Source organism: Choloepus didactylus, chromosome 25, assembly GCF_015220235.1.
Source record: "Choloepus didactylus isolate mChoDid1 chromosome 25, mChoDid1.pri, whole genome shotgun sequence".
Taxonomy (NCBI): Eukaryota; Metazoa; Chordata; class Mammalia; order Pilosa; family Megalonychidae; genus Choloepus; species Choloepus didactylus.
In genome coordinates this window covers 9,455,734-9,473,223 of record NC_051331.1, presented here as the reverse complement: position 1 = coordinate 9,473,223, position 17,490 = coordinate 9,455,734, and the positions used below count along the sequence as shown (strand labels likewise).

General features: G+C 39.8%; 1 protein-coding gene and 1 pseudogene across 1 annotated transcript in view; both read right to left on the bottom strand.

Annotated features, from left to right (window-relative positions):
- LOC119520540 (zinc finger protein 596-like) overlaps positions 1-17,490 on the bottom strand; it is a 344,477-nt gene that overhangs the window by 283,326 nt on the left and 43,661 nt on the right. The gene's annotated exons all lie outside the window — the stretch shown is intronic.
- On the bottom strand, positions 4,655-5,236 carry LOC119520547 (annotated as a pseudogene).

The following is a 17,490-nucleotide window of genomic DNA, read 5'->3' as shown; positions in this document are numbered from 1 at the left end:
TTTTCCCTTTTGATTTGTTAATGTGTTGTAATACATCGATTGATTTTCTTATGTTGAACCATCCTTGTATGCCTGGAATGAACCCCACCTGGTCATGGTGTATGATTTTTTTAATATGTATATGGATTTGATTTGCAAGGATTTTGCTGAGAATTTTTACATCTATATTCATTAGGGAGATTAGCCTGCAGTTTTCCTTTCTTTTAGCACCTTTACCTGGTTTTCATATTAGAGTGATAGAATCTTTATAAAATTTATTAGGTAGTGTTCCATTTTCCTTGATGTTTTGAAAGACTTTAAGATTGGTGTCAGGGATAACCTAAAGTGGTGGCTAAGAGAGACAAGGGCAAAAAAGCACCTCCATGAATAATACTAGATAGAGCACAGAAAGTGTCCCAGAACACCAGTTCCAGCAATGCACCAGCTGGAAAAGGTCTGCTAAATCCACAGGGACCATGCACTTGATGAAACTGGGAGTCTGCATTCTGAAATGAGTGAGTGAGCCTGTTGAATGTCCAGCAGTCATACTGAGGTGTGAGGAGACTGTGGGTTGGCATTTGGAGGCAGACTAGTTCTTTAAAAAAAAAAAAAAAAACAACAAAAGCAGCTGCAGATACAGCAGTGAGAACCACACAGTGAAGTGTGGCAGGAAAGGGCTGTGTGAATGCCTCAGTATCTGGCATTGAAGACAGCCTTTTGTGCACTCACTGCTATTTGTCTCAGAGTGAGGAATGTTACTTTTTTGGACCTTATTCCACATTCTTATGGAAATGATTGGTTTGACTATTTGGTTTATGTGCCCACCTTTCAGCATATCAGTTGTGGCCAGAAATCTATGATTGTACTGTACAAATACTGTGGCTCCCTCTAATCCATGCAGTTAGGCGGAGGAACTGCCTATTCCCAAAAATGTTAACAGGGCTGGGGTGATAACAAATAGGTGTCCATTTCAACTACATTTATGTTTGTAAAATGGTTTCTTATTTTGAAGTATCAGCCCAAGACAAAACCATAGAAGGAGGGGGTAGTATATTGAAGGCCTTCCCCATCCCTAGTTAACCTGCTGGGCAAATTCAGAACAGTCATTTTTCTGGGTGGTAAGAGGGATAAATTAAATCTTTTTTGTTGTTTTAAAGTCCTATGAGTGTGTCCTTTCAATGACAGGTCACATTTCAGGATATGTTGATGGATATAGATAAAAGTTATTTCCTAGCTTCTTAAAATCAATCTACATAACATTTCTAGACTCCTTATCTAATGCTTTAATTATATGATTCTACAATTAATGACTAGTTTTCAACATGAATCCCATAGTTAGACAGAAACCAAGGAGAATATATTTCTTCTCTAACATTAAAGAAAGATAGTCTGTAACTCTGCATGACGCCAAAGACAAAGGTGCTGATAAAGATATATTTTTATTTCCTCATTTCATCTAGCATTTTTCAGGAGGGGTCAATCCCCATGGTGACAACTGCTAGCAACTTTGACAGTCCCATAAACAATTAAGTGCCTCTTCCTTCTGATAGTAAGAACCCACTTCATTATATACGTGCAATTTGGCTTCTCTCTGTCATAAATCTCTTCTGAGTGTGAGCTTGAGGAAACAGATTATCTTTGTTTGATTTGTCTCATTCTATGGGAAATTTCAGCCTCCTGGAATCTCATCCACATGGTACTAATTACTTTTCAATTTGTAGCCCTCAAATTAAAAAGGCAGTATCTGCAGACCAATGAAGCACCAGACAAAGGAAGATTTTGAAAATGATAGAGACAGCAAATCCATTAACATAAAAAGAATAAAATAGTGAGCTCACAATTGTATTCCAGTAATGTAATGCAATGTAGGCCACATTTCCATGCAAAAGGGAATTGGGAAGGGAGTTCAGGCTTCTCTTTCTGAGCAAGAAATAGATAAGGTATTAGGCAAAGTTGCAAAGGTTATCTCATTTAACCTTTCAACAAAATTTCTATTTTAATAATGAAAAGGAAGGAGGCTAGTGGGATGATGGCAGAGTAGGGAGCTCCAGCAATGTCCTTCCACCAAATCAATTATTAAACAGGCAGTCACTCTCTGAAACAATAATTTTCAGAATCCAGAGGCTATAAGAACAATGTACAGCCATCAGGGAAGAGCAGATAAATTATGATAAAGAACAGTTAGTTACTCTGTCAGCCTGGTGGCTAAAGCTGCCCACCCCCACCAGGGTCCTGTCCCTGGCTAGATTGCTGGTGACAGTAAGGGACAAAATATTCTCTTCCCCAAGAACAGAGGTGGGCAGGACTGATCACTGATCATGGCTTTTGATTAGTTAACTTGGATCACTGAGAGCCTGTCTCTGAGGGCAGCTATTGTTTCAACCCACCCTGGACAAAGGCAGTGACAGCCATTATTTCCACCCTTCTGGAACAGGGGCAGCCATGGTAGAGATTTGAAGATGTTGCACTTCCTTAGGGCTACAGAGGAGCAAGCTGAATGACAGCATTTACTGGGCAGGCCAGGAAAACTCAGCTTTGTGGACTTGTTAGAGAAACTCTTTGCACCATTTCTGATCCCCATCCCCAGGGCACTTTGGAACTGATTTGCACCCTTTTTGTGAGCCCCAGGCCCTGATTTTGCTGGGAGAAACTGACTTGAGAAAGTTCTCTCCAATGTGCCTTCCTCCAAGGACTTCTCCTCCAAGCATAAGTAGCTTGAGGCAATGAAAGAATTGTGAAAACCTAGAGACAGTCTGGGAATGTCTGGGACAAAGTCCTGTAGGCATCCAACACATGGGATATGGAGGTCTATCTCCTGGTAAACAGAAGGGACAACCTAATTAGGAGAACTGTGAAACAACTAACAAGCAAAACCCCAGGATAAGACATAGGCTGAGAAAGACACAGAAAAGCCTGCACATTTCATTATATTGGGCAGACCTGTATGATAGTGGGGCTGAAACTCAAGAAAATGTGTCTTACCACAAGCTGGTTAAAATACCAAGAAACAGACATCACAGGGAATAAATCCCAGAGTTAACATTTTAAAATATTAAAATGTACGCTGAGCAACAAGAGTACAAAGAAAGAAATAGGAAATTAAGGAAAAGGATAAAAATCCAGAAAATAGCAATGAATAAGATGAGAATGTGGACATATGGAACAAAGCCTCAGAAAAATGATCTTAAAAATGTTCAAGGCAATGAAGGAAACTACAGATAAAAAAAAACTAAAAATATGAGGAAAACAATGAGTCTTAGAAATTTTAAAAAGAAACCAAAGAGAATGTGGCTGTTTGGAACTCTATGTACATAAGAAAATCATGTTCTTAAAGTGAATCCATTCCTGTGGGTATAAACTTATTGTAAGGAGGTTTTCATGAGCTTACCTCAGTTAAGACATGGCCAAGGGTGGGTCTTATTCCTCTTACTGGAGCCTTTTTTTTTTTTTTTTTTTTTTTGCATTTCATTATTTATTTAGATGTTTAAGCTCTCGCACTAGGTTTTTACAAGCTGGTAAACACTGACAAATTATTTCTCCCACAGAATTATAACCACACATTCCCAGACAGTATAAATATATGGTTGAACTAACATTAATACACATCACCATTTTATCAATTACATAATAAAACAAATTATCAAGTATCCAAATATAAAGCTACACAGCTCAAAAAGCATATAAAATATTAGATGTCTGCTGAACCATTAGCAGAAATCTACTTTCTTTTTTTGCAATAGAGGTTGGGAAGAGAAAGAAAAAAAACCACACTTTGAACAAAAATAATGGTTGGTAAACAGCTTCCAATAGACATGGGAAAAATTTATAAGAATTTCAGAAATTTTGATTAAGAATTGTAGCTACCGTAACAAAGCATCTCTACCTTTAAAAAAAATCTTTACTAAATTAAAGAGCATATTCTAAATGTTCTGCACAAGACAAAAGCAACATTTTACTAAAATATTTAACAGCCCCCCTCCCATTCATTTGTCAGGCCCTCCTGGTTTAGTTGCAACCAAAAGTGCAAACATTAAATTAACTGTAAGGCTTTTTTTGTCTGGAGACATTAAAGACATGTGCTTCTGTACAATGTAGATTTTCAAAACGGAGGTTTTCTCTAACATCACAAAATGAGATTTATAGACATGACGTTAAAATCCAACAAAATTCCATGGCTGAGCAAACGTGATGCTTACTGGTACGAATGTGGGAGACGCAAACCAAGTGAACAGGCAAATAACTACACAGGCCCTAGTTTCAGTGTTTGAAATGACTGAAGGAATGAACCACATAAAGTCTAGAATGTTCATAGTTCCTGGGACTTAAAGTTCTGTATGATACTAAAAATATAATACAAGTATTGTGCTGGGTATTTTGGCACCTAATCTTGTTAAATTTTTTATGCATTGATAAGATTCTGGCATGGGAAAAGATTTAAAGAAGACTTATAACTCAATACTGCATGATTTCAGGAAAGGTCAATTGTTACAAATGATAAGCCCACTTTAAAAGCTGATCAGCAAGGATCTTTTGCTAAGTGTCTAAATAGGCTGATTGTAACCCAAACACAGAGGCTGCAATTCTGACAAACTCATAGCCTGGTAAAACTGCTTTTCAGTATTCCTATGGAAGTTCATTAGACTTACTCACCAACACATTGGCTAATATGTATCACAAATTAGATCCTTCCTCTCTCAAGTTCCACTTCCAAGGCAATAGCGTCAGGCACCCCAGTTTTATTGAATGCAGCAGTTGTTTCTGTGACCATTGGAGTCTTTGAAGCGCAGCCGCATTTTAGGACGGTACTTCTCCAAATACAAAAGCTGCTTGCTGTTAAAAGCTCCACGCCGCTTTTGTCTTATGAACTGTACTGCATCTTCATATTTCATCCACCTTCAATCAATGCTAGGGCAACAAGCACTGGAGCTGTCCCAAGACCTGCAACACAATGAACAGCAATGCAGCAACCAGGTTCTTCATGAAACTTAATTTCTGCAAGACTTAACCAATCATCAACAACCTGGTTGCATGGTGGTGCACCATCATCAAAAGGCCAATCAAGAACATGGCTGCCTTCTTTCTCCACAAGAACAGTGCCATAAGTTGCTTCGCATACTCTTACTATTGTAGTAACTCCGTACTTCTTAAGTTCCTCTATAAATTTGCTTAAGTTTGCATTGGTTGGATTGTGTGTAATAAGAAACCTCATGTTCTTGTATGTGACTTCCACAGGAGCTGGGCGGTTCATTTGAGCCATGTTGATTTAGTTAAAAAACACTCAAAAGGGTTATGAAGGAATTTAAAAAATTGAATACAGAAATGATGTAAAGAAACCGAAGTCTACTTCAATACACTCCACTTGAAACTCTCAGTGCTTTGAGTGTGAAGTTGGGAGAACAGGGAACTGAAATGAACCTCCTAACAAGAAGCAGCGACTCTTCAATCCAGTAATACTGAGGCAATATAAAAGAAGTGCCCTGAGGTCTACCCCATCCAGGTCAGAACTCTTGTAAAATGCTCTGCGGATCTCAATTCAGCACTTCTGCATCCAGGTTAACCACTCTTATGGGGTTTCTTGGTGGAGCAGTAACAAGTTTCTACAGTTCACTTGTCTGCATAGAGGTCATGCTGTGCCTGGCAGTAACCTCCACTGCCCTTCAGAAGCTCCATAAACGTGTGACCAAGAGCACCACAGAACTGAGGAATATGTTTACTCATTGAAGATTGTGTCCTAATCATACAGCCAGTCCCAAGGCAGTGGTGAAACAGGCGGTGGCAGTGGCAGCGGCTGCAGGGCAGGGGGAGGCAGTGGTCGTCAGGAGGCTGCGGCGGAGCTAGAGTCGGTGGTGGCACCAGGCTCTACCATGCAATAAGTGGCTCCAAGAAAAGCACGTTGCCGCTGGAGTCTTTTTTAAAACAATGTTATTCAAAGAGAGAGAAAGCCACAGGAGCAAGAATCTGAGAGCAAGAAAACCCAGAAGGGAAGAGAGACACCAATAGATGCTGCAATGTGCTTGCCATGTGGCAGGAGCCCAGGATCCCCACCAGCCAGCATTCAGGGAGCAAGCAGTGCCTTGATGACTCAATCTGGACATTCTCATGGCCTCAAAACTGTAAGCTTGTAAGCTAATAAATTCCCATTTTTTGTTACGTGTTTTCAGCAGCCTAGAAAACTGCCACTGCAAATAACAAAAATCTGGATACAGCTTTTGAATTGTGTGATGAGAAGCAGCAAGAAGAATTATGTGGTTCTTGAGAAAGAAAAAAAAAGGCCTGGATTGCTTTGAAGAGACTATTGGTGGAAATATGAACACTAAGGGTACTTCTGATGAGATCTTAAGCATAAATGATGAATATGATATCACAAATTATTAGAAACAATGACCCTTGATTAAAAGTTTGCTTTCCAACCCAATGCCTTATGAGGGTGGAGGTAAGAGCATGGCCATCACCTCAGTGATTGAAGATATTGGATCCTTCACCCCAGTGTTTGGAGAGACCATGGCTGCTGGGCAAGCACTTGGAAGGGTGGGGCTGCCACTCTATCTACCTGGAGTCCAGAGGTCATTCAGGAGGTTATTATTATGCATTATATAGATATGTCTTTTTAGTTCTTGGTGTGTCAGAATAGCTAGAAGGAAATACCTGCAACTGCTGAACTGCAAAGCAGTAGCACTGAATCTTGAAGGTGATTGTATAACTAGACAGCTCACATGGTATAACCATATGATTGTGAAAACCCTGTGGCTCACAGTTCCCTTATCCAGTGTATGGACAGGTGAGTAGAAAAATGAGGACAAAAATTAAATGAATAATAGGGATGATTTAGGTGTTCATTTTTACTTTTATTTTTATTCTTATTTTCATTTTTTTGAGTAATGAAAATGTTTATAATTGTGATAAATACACAACTCTATGATGAAGGCACAACTCTGAACAACTGATCATACACTGTGGATGACTGTAAGGTATGTAAACATATCTTAATAAAACTGAATAAAAATGAGTGAGAGATTAAGACTTTCTGAAACAAAGCTAAGATAGTTCATGACCACAAATCTGTCCTACAAGCAATGACAGCAAAGTACACAAGATTGTCTATCAAAGCGGTGTAAAGAAATACAGATCTATTGTCATGGGAAATTATCTCTACTGAGGAATCTGATGAGGATGCTGACTCCTTTCCATGCTGCTCTCATTTAACACCTGATGCTTTCTGTTCTGATGGTGAAGAATCGGTTATTCCTTCTGATCCAGAATTGTATTTGAAACACCCAAGTTCAATATCTAAGTGATAAAAAGTGGAGAGCATTTACTATAGTAACTGGGACAGATGATTCATATCCTGTAAGTCCTATAGTAGAAGATTATAATGAAGGAGAAGCTAAACAGTTAAAAAAGTGAATATTCAAGAAACTCACAATCATCTTAGATACAGATAGCAGGTTACAATTTAGTCCTGTGTAAAATGAAAACAGGATGGGGCTGCAGCTGTTACTTTAATCATAGAAAAATTTTAACTATTGCAGCAATCCTGAATAGAGTTCTAATCAAATGTCTATCAACATGATGTAATGGTTAAACTAATCATAGAATGAAATATGATAACTATATTAAGTTAGAGACAAGTGATAGTATTCACTTTTCAAATTTTTAGATTTTATATAAGTAAAAAGTAAGTTATATTGTTCTTACAGAAGTCATATCTTAATTAGTAGAAATATTTACAATGGAGTTTTGCAGACATTCAAGGCTAAGTCTCTGATAATGTTGTGGATACCCTTTGATCTAGAACCACTCTTGGATCAAGATGCTTCTGAATCAATCATGTATCAGGACACTCTGTGGGTCACTCATGTTTCACAACATATCATTTACCATATATGGTTTAAAGGACAAAATAGAATATGACTTAATTAAATGTACTCCAAAACAAAAAGGCTATACATAATCTGTAATTCAGACAAGGGGGAACTCTGATTTCATGTCCAGCTGCATCTGCAGGTGCATGGTCTCCCAGACTAGTAATGTATCAAACAATTTTTACAATGTAAACTTGGTCCTTTTACCTTAAGTGCCCCTTTAGTAAAATGTGCTGACATTGAATTCTTGCCTCATGTGCTCTTTACTTATAAACTACTGTTGGTCCCTCTGCTCTTAATTGAGTGGGAGGTTACTTAATGGAGCCCAAACCAATTGAATCATGACCTGATAAGGCTCAGACATTTTCTAATGGAGAACACAGTTTTGAGTTGTAAAAGGACCAACCCATGAAAATTGGTGCACAAACTGTGGCTCAAGAAAAGAATAATTTTTATTTTGTACCTTGGTTAATTTTCCCTAGGGACTTGAAGCTTCCAAGGACCTTTGGCTTCACTGTGAATCTATTTCCTAATATTTTTTACTATCTAGGTCTTTTATTATCCATTGATACATGTATTTGCAGTGGACAACTAATTTCTTGGGATGCATTACAATATTTAACAACTTAAAAAAATAGATCTATGTATTTCATGTCTTTATTGGCTTCAGTTATTTGACCATGTTTTTTAAATTCTGTTTTGCACATGCAAATTAGTAAAAGCATCTCAAGTCTGTGCAGGCAGGTGACTCTGCCCTTTGTGCTGATGTTTGCAGTGGGAGAGGCACTATTTGCTACTCAGTATTTTGCTTTCTGTAGGATGACACTCAAGATTGTCCAGCACTGCTGCCTGATAGGGACTTAGTTTCTCAATTGTGTGCCACTGTCCACCTATTGCTGCAATAAAGTAAGGACATGTGGGGAGTTCAAAGTAAACATTTTGTTCTCATAAGAGTTCACAAGTTGTTGCCACTGTCTTTCAGCCAGTGGGCCATTCTCAGGCTACAGTGTCAAACTCTGTGACAAAGAAGCCACTGGTCCTATATTTTTCAAAATGGTTTAAAAAAGTATCTTGTAGGTCATGCCCTGTTTTTCATGGACAGACAGGTTAAATTTTTTCATGGGATCAGAAAGCCCAAGGCTGGAGCTGATATTAATTTGCCTTTAAACTTTGAAAGGCAATTGTACATTCTCAGGTCCATTTTAAAGGTTATTTTTTCATTTTCCTTTATATCCAGAAATAGAGGTTTGGCTATCCATTAAAATTTGATATTGAGAGTTGGCAATAGCCAGTTATACCTAAGAATCCTGATTTTCTTTTTATTTGGCATGACCACTTGCCAAAGGGCCTAGACTGCAAAAAGTCTCTTGTGGAGCTTTACTCCATGAACATTTCTGGACAAGACTTGCATTTTTGAAACTTTGTGGTGACATACTCTAATTGTACTGCTGCTTTTTTTTTCCTATGTCAAGATCTTCTCATTTGAATACAAAGAGTTTTTGTGAATCTTTATTTATTGGGATGCAATAAATGGCATTCTTTAAACTTAAAATAAGTATTTGCATCAGAAATATTGATGAGGAGAGTATACAGATTCGGTACTGTGGGATGTATATTTTCTACCATTGGATTTATAACTCAAATTCTAGACATATTTGTAAATTTGAGTTCCTGGTGTTATTAGTCCTTATTCTAAAATCTTTTAATTGGTGACAAAAATGTTCTCTCTTCTCTTCATCTAAGTGAACATTGTTTAAATGTGTTGGAATCATGCTCAGCCACAATCTTAATGTGATTTCTTATACATCTCTGGCTCACCTGGAGGACATTTCACAGCTCTTCTTCCTTAAGCAGTTGTGGCTTGCCTGGATCTTTCAATGCAGTTTGTAGGCCTCCTCCTAGAGGTGGAACTTGTAAATTCATTTCAGAAAGAGGGAAAGGGAGAGGGAGGGGACAGAGAGAAAGCGGAGAGAGACTTGTAAAGAAATTTGTAAGTAAATTGACCTTTTTTCCAATTTGGCATTGCTGATGCTATGAGAAGTCATTAGCAACTTCAGACATGCCTATAACAAGGACTCATTTCTTTTAAGAGCAAATAAGTCTTCTGTTTACCAGAAAATTTACTAAGTTCTTACCCACTTGCAATGAGACCCGTGGTTCTTTGTGGGTCAGCAGGATGGTTTCCCAATGGGTGGAAATTGCCTCCAGGCCCCGTCATGACGGGCCACTGTCCTGTCCCCTGTCAGCTGTGGACACTGGGTTGCTGGAGTCCCTTGTTTATCTCCGCATTAAGTTGGGCCATTCCCATTTCCCACATCCCTCCCCCAGCAATATACACATGCTAGAGATCCAGCAGTTTCCTTGGGGCCCTGGGGCTTCTTACCTTTGGCAGGCTCTTTTTACGGCTGAAAAATGTTACTCAGGATTTTTTTTAAAACATTAGCATTCCAAATAGCTTTATAAGTGATAGCTTTCTTTCTATCCTTTCCTTAAGCTGCATCATGATTATAGACCATTTTAAATGTAACTTTCACCAGTGCTAATATTGGTAACTTAAGTCCACCTGAACTTCCTGTAATTTCCAACAAATGTTGGGGGCCCTCTGACAAATAAAGTCTGATTTACATTGCATTGATTTATTGGGTCCTCTGGGCTTATTTTAGCAAATTTAAGGTAAGATTCAAATAATCATTGTAAAATTATTGATGGATTTTCATCCAGCTGTCAGGCAACCTACTGAATTTTATTAAAGTTATTTCATTTGGAAACTCCAATTCTTAGTCTCACATTTATGCATGCTTTATAGTGGTCTAATTTTGTTTCACCAGCTTGTTTACTTGGGTCCAAATAGGGGTCTACTTGTGGAATAGCCAGATTTCCTGGGGCATGAACTGTATTTTCTGGCTTATCATTGGTTAAAGAATTAGCATAACTGAACCCTTTCAATTCTAATACTCTTTTATTCTGAGGTTACAGCACATTTAACAAAGTTTGTATATCAGCTCACTTAGGATTATGCAACACAAAAATTAAGTTAAACAAGTATTTCATTTTCATGAGATCCTCTTGATAACTGGGGACCCAGTTCTTACAATTCTGTAGTTCTGAGGCAGAGAAAGGAATTTGCTATACATTGTAACTATTTCAGCTGGCCCTTGTGGGAAAAGACAATTCCCTGCCTTTGATGTCCAGAGGTAGAGTCACCCTGCCTGAAGTCAAATCACTCATGATATGAGGTGGGAAGGCCGTTTCAGGGGAATCCATAGGCATGAGGGGATTGTTCTTAGCTTTCTGACAAGGTGCAAGAGGGGGGAGGTAGAGAGGGAGTGGCCAAGTTGTAGGCTCTGGTGGGGAGGGAAAGGGAAGTGCAAAAACTGCAAACTCTAGCAGGAGGGGGAGGGGGAATACCAGACCACCAAGCAGGGGCCTAGAAATCAAGGCCACTAACATTTCCACCTGAAGTTCAAAAGCCTCAACCACCTGGGGGCTGGGAATCTTCTTTATTCTGGGGCCTAGGGCTATCCTTTATTTCCTCTGGAGCTTTTAAGGAGAGTCTAGGGGGTTGGCTGGTGGGTAAAACACCATGCCTAAAATATTTTCCCCAGAACTTTTTATTCTCAGGTGGAGCCATCAAACACTGCACATATGGAATTTTATCTTATTTGTTCATCTTCTTACAAAATTAATTTAGTTACAAAATAACATTATATTTTATTGACCCCTGGCTTGGCCACTTGTGGCCATCCTCTAATTTATACTGCAGCTAAATTACTTTGCCTAAACATTTTGTACATCTTTTTTTGTCATAGGCTCATACCCAAATTGTTTTTAATGGTTAAGAATGCTATTTAAATGTACACACTTCTTAATTTTCTTACATTGCTGTTTCCCATTTAAAAAAACTTTTTAGATAACTTGAGATAAAACAGGGAAAAGCATAACACAAAACAAAAACTTAAACAAACCGCAAACAAACACAAGACCAAGAATCAAAGCCAAGTCCTAGGCAACCAAATCTCAATGACTATCCCCCAGGCCTTTGGCTTCATCCTCCAAAAAAGCTTTGGCATAAATTTACATGCCACTGGGCACCCAAACCAAGTATAGTCTCCCACTTAAAGCTCCAGCAGTTTATGTGTCACTGAAGAAGAAACAAACAGCCCACAAAAAACAAAAGCCAAGGCCAAGAACCAGAGAAATAAGACCAAATCTTGTACAAACACAGGAGATATCTACACTCACTCACCAAACCCATTTTCCTCCTCAGCCAGGAGCCCTTGGGGTCTGGGATGTGGGGTGGGGGTGGGGGGCAAGAAACTGTCTTGTCCAGCTCTCAGAGGTAAGTCTCTGTTGGCCACAGAGCTGAGACTCACAAATGTCCTACTTTGGGGTCCAAGAACCCACCAAGAAGCACATCCTTCAGACTTTGTGTCCCAGGTTTGGTGCCAAAACTATAGAAGCGGCACTTCCCAGATCTGGTTGTGTCACTAGGTGCAGCCAATTGATGTCACACCGCACCAGGCTGAAGAGGAAAAATGGTTAAATTACACCGGTGGGAGGACAGGGGGAGATATCCCAAATCAGTCTCCTCAAAGTGATTCTTCAGTTGGTTTTTATACCCACTGGAAGCAGCTAATCATCTTAGTTAAAACATAACAGGAGAATTTCAGTAGTTTATCCTACTTTTTTTTTAAGATTTACACTGGGAAAGTTGTCTCACAGTGTAGGGAGTTAGAGGAAAGTCTTATTTGTGTCTAGGAGATTTAAGACAATAGATTAAAGCTTAGTTAGGTTTTTCTGCAGACTTACATGTACATATTGCTGCCTTTGCATCTTGCTCCTTTTGTGAGACTAAGTTTTCACCTCCTGGCTACTTCCCATTCTTAAGTTATATGCAAATGATGTTTCATGGTGACATCTTTGGGTGAATTTACAATTCCCTGCTTGCTTACAGTTTTAAGTTTAAATTTAAAAGGTTATTGTTACAGAATGGTGCTAGGCTTGGTTTAACACTGCTCTTTCTGTCTCAGAATTCCTATAATTTTAATTTTGAATCTTTGTTTTGTAAATGAAATGCAATGGGATAATGGAGGATGCCTGTGACCAGAGGAGTTATGTACAACACATGCTCTTCCTTGTCCCGCATCACATATAACATTTGTATATAGTATTCATGATGCCCCACAAGTACAGAATTCTTACATACCTAAGTTCAGTGAGACTTAAAGCAAGTACAGGGTAGATGTTTATTGTCGGAAATAAAGCGGTGCCTGTAAGGGAATAAACGCTCTCTCGGTTCTGGAGGAGAAAAGAATTTATTTACAATCTTGCAAGATGGGGCGTCCAGCCAAACACGCAGGAGGCTGGCGCGCCAGAGGAAGAGAATGGCGATGTTTAAATCCCCTACTCCTAATTCGCAAGTCCCTCCCCTGTTTCCCCATTGACTGGGTACTACAGAGGTTACAGCCTATCCGAGAACACTAACTAATTCATCTTTTGAGATTTTAATTTGTACAGCCAATCCCAGAGAGCCAACTAGCTCATTATTGAGATTTTGAACTGATTAGCCAATCCCCCCCCAAATTTTTATTTTTTTGCTGTGAGTTCCCGCCTCTGATACTACCTCATGTCTCTTTACATCAGGCAGATTCTCTCTTCTCTTTGTCTGGGGCTTGTTTAAACTGGTTTTGCCTCCATTTCCCTTATTCCATGCTGTCTCTATGTGAAAACGAAACTTATTCCTTTCTTACAGATTCCCTCCTCTTTCTTTTTTAAACACTTTTAGTTTTCACATTTTAGATTTTCAAATTTGCTAAGGGCTTTTTCACATTCCTCATCATACGGATCTTTCTTATTTTTGATTCTAGTGGTTTTGATGGGTTTTTGAACTAGCCTTTGAGCACACAGGATTATGTAGCACCCAGCTGTTATAAACATTTTGGCTGGAATGATAAGGAAAATTAAAATAGATGTTGCAATTCCTTTCCATTTCTCGAACCAATTTTCCAACCATTCTATGAGTGGGTTGTTAATGCTAGAATTCTTTTCTAGTTTCTGAAATAAGGCTGTTAAGCCTTGTAGGGCTTTGGTGATAGTTCCATTAGGCGCGGTATTATAGGGGATGAATGTGCGACAATTTCCCCCAACTATAGCACAGATGCCTCCTTTTTCAGCTAGCATCATGTCTAGGGCCATTCTGTTTTCCCATGCCATTCGGCTAGTGGCATCTAACTGTTCTGCTATTTCTTTAATGACATCCCTGGTATAGTTGATAAATTTTAGCTGATGATTGACATTTTTATTGATGGTGACCCACCAGAATAAGGACGATTTAAATTCTGCAGCTACTTGATTTTTAGCTTTAAACTCATTAGGAACTTTCTGGGGAACCCCTATACTATCTACAAACATTTTTTTTTATTGAAGGAACTAGGTACACTTTGTACATTTTTCTTTTCTCCTTTGCCTTGGGTTGGTACCTTTTTATTACTTTCAAATGCCAGGGTAAATGAGATAGCCAATTGAACCAGAGCACAGGTTCCTCCCCACCTTTCAGGTAGTGTTGGCCAGAGGATGCCCTTCCCACAGTACCACCAGAGGTCTGCTCGGGGTATAGTTAGGCTGGAGAAGTTGCCAGTACTATCCTTGCTCACATTCCACACCTGTGTACACAGAGCCATGGTACCAAGATCCTGGAGCCCTTCTTCCCATCTGGAGAGACAGGCAGAGTGGTTTCCGGGACCGAGGTGAGACGCTGGTATGGCTTTGACACTTCCCTTCTGGACTGGAGGGAAAAGGGAGGACAACGTACTACAACTTTCACCAGGAGTAGCATTTTGAAAGAGGAGTGTTATACATTTAAACTCCCTTTCATGCTTTTTCATCCCCAAGGGGAAGGGCATAATCTGAACAGTGGGTTGTTTGGTTGTACAAGCATAACAGTCACTTCTGTTTAGACTCTGGATGGTATGTTTGCCCCATTCTACCCAGGCATTTGTATTTCCATAACCTGTCTCTATTTCTGTGGTTTGCTTTAAGTCTTTGGTCTTAAGTGTTCTAATGACCTTGGGGTCAATTTGAACTGGAGAGTTAAATTCCAGCCAAGTTTCCCTTAATGGTTTTTCCTCCAACCTGGGTAAGACCCATCCCTCATACTGTGTGGTCCACCAAGCAGTGTCCCAAGAATAACAGGGGTTAGGTGTCTCATAAGTTATACTCTCAAATGTTCGCCCCCCCAACAATCTTGCTTTCTATTTGAACAGTCTGCTTACATAAATGCTTATATTCCTCACTCAGTTGTTGCTGACGTTTTAGATTTTTACAGCTCATTACTTGACAAACATCAAATTGTACAGTTTGAGACTTTAAGCCTTTGACTACACTTATAACCAGCTTAGCAGAACCTGTTACTCCTTGAATATAGAACATTATGATCAGTATAAGCAATTTCATCATTAAGCTATACACAGAGCACAATGCAAACATAGGGTTTAATTCAGCCCTTCCTCCCTCCTAGTATGTTCTTTCAACTGTTGCCTATTTAAAGTGATCCTTAGGGGATCTGAGGTAGGAGTCACTTTCCAGGATTCAGGTTGAGTTGCTGGATACTTATCGTCTGGTTCAGGCACCGGTCCCTTCACTCGTGTGTAATGAGTCCAGCCTCTTTCTGCCGTTCGGACTGCCGTCTCAGTTGTCAGCAAGACCTGATAGGGTCCTTCCCAGATCGGTTGAAGTTTGGATTCTTTCCACGACCGGATCAGAACCCAGCTGCCAGGCTGATGTCGATGGGCAGCAAATTCAAGAGGCGGGGTCTGAGCCAGCAGTCCACGGTGCCTGAGAGATGATAAAGTAGAAGACAAGGCCAGTATATAATTCTTAAGAAAAAGATCTTTTGTGTCTAGGGAGGGGAGCTCTCCAGTCCCCCTGGGGAAAGGCAAACCAAAAAGCATTTCATAAGGGGAAATTCCCAGTTCTTTTCTAGGGGCAGTCCTGATTCTTAGTAGAGCTATAGGTAAGCACTTGATCCAAGGTAACTTTGTTTCCAAAACTAATTTAGAAAGATGTTTCTTTATGGTTTGATTCATTCTTTCCACTCTCCCAGAGGATGGTGGATGCCAGGGAGTGTGGAAGTCCCAAGTGACACCCAGGCTTCTCATGACATTCTGCAACACACAGGAGGTAAAGTGACTGCCATTATCAGAGTCTATATTTTCCACTAACCCATAACGGGGAATGATTTGTTCAAGGATAACTTTAGAAGTTCCCAATGCTGTAGCTGAGGATAGAGGGTAGGCTTCCACCCATCCAGTGAGGTGGTCGACAATTACCAAAATATATTTTAAACGACCGATTGGTGGCATTTCAGTATAATCAACTTGAATGCTCTGGAATGGTCTCAGGCCCGGCTCTCTTCCCCCTTGTACCTGTTTTCTTAAAACCTTTTTATTAATTTTTTGACAAATTATGCACCGCTCACAGATTTGTTTAGCAACTGTATAAAGGCCTACACATCCAAATTGTCTAAGTACTACATCACACATGGCTTGTACCCCCCAATGACTCCCCTGGTGTAGGACTGCTAATATCTCCCTCATTATTTGTTTATTTAACATTTGTCTGCCATCTGGGAGAAACCATTTCCCCTGATCATTTAAGGTTGCTCCTAACTGTTTCAACTCTTTTACTTCTTTGGCAGAGAATGTAGGGACCCCAAATTCCTTAGGGATAGAGGGTATTAGGATCATTATTTTTAAAGGGGGGTAGAGAGAGGCCTCCTTAGCCTTTTCATCAGCCAACCTATTGCCTTTTGCCTCAAAAGTAGGTCCCTTCTGGTGTCCATTTATATGCACCACTGATATTTCTCTAGGTAAGAGTAGATTGGTTAATACTTGTTTCACCAATTCCCCATGAACCAGTTCTTTTCCTTTGCTATTGATTAATCCCCTTTCTTCCCAGATGTTTCCAAAGGTGTGGACTACCCCAAAGGCATACTTAGAGTCAGTGTATATTGTACCATCCTTTCCTTCTAATAATTTGAGGGCTTGATTTAGTGCATACAATTCACAAGTTTGAGCTGACCACTTATTGGGCAATCGGCTAGCTTCTTTACTTCACAAGTTATCCCATCCACAACTGCATAGCCATTGTGCCTTTCTCCTTCTAGGACTTTGGAGGATCCATCTATGAACAGTCTTTCCCCCGAGTGCAGGGGAAGATCCCTTAGGTCAGGTCGGACTCGAGTTTGGTATTCAATTAGGTCTAAACAGTCATGCTCAGGGGTCTCTACTTGCTCAGGCCCCTTCCAGAGGAAGGAGGCCGGGTTTAGGCTATGATCTGTTGTTAAGACCAAATCATCTTTTTCCATTAGGATTGCTTCATATTTTAAGATTCGAGAATCAGTTAACCATTTCCCTGCCCTTTGAGACAGAATAGTTCTCACTTGATGAGGAGTACTAACTACTAATGCCCCTCCAAAGGTTAATTTCCTGCTTTCTTCTACTAAAAGGGCAGTTGCTGCAATGGCTTGAACACACCCAGGCCACCCCCTAGAGACTGGATCTAAAACCTTCGAAAGGAAAGCCACCGGCCTTCTTTGGCCTCCCCAGATTTGGGTTAGGACCCCCAAAGCTGTTCCCTTATCTACTGTAAC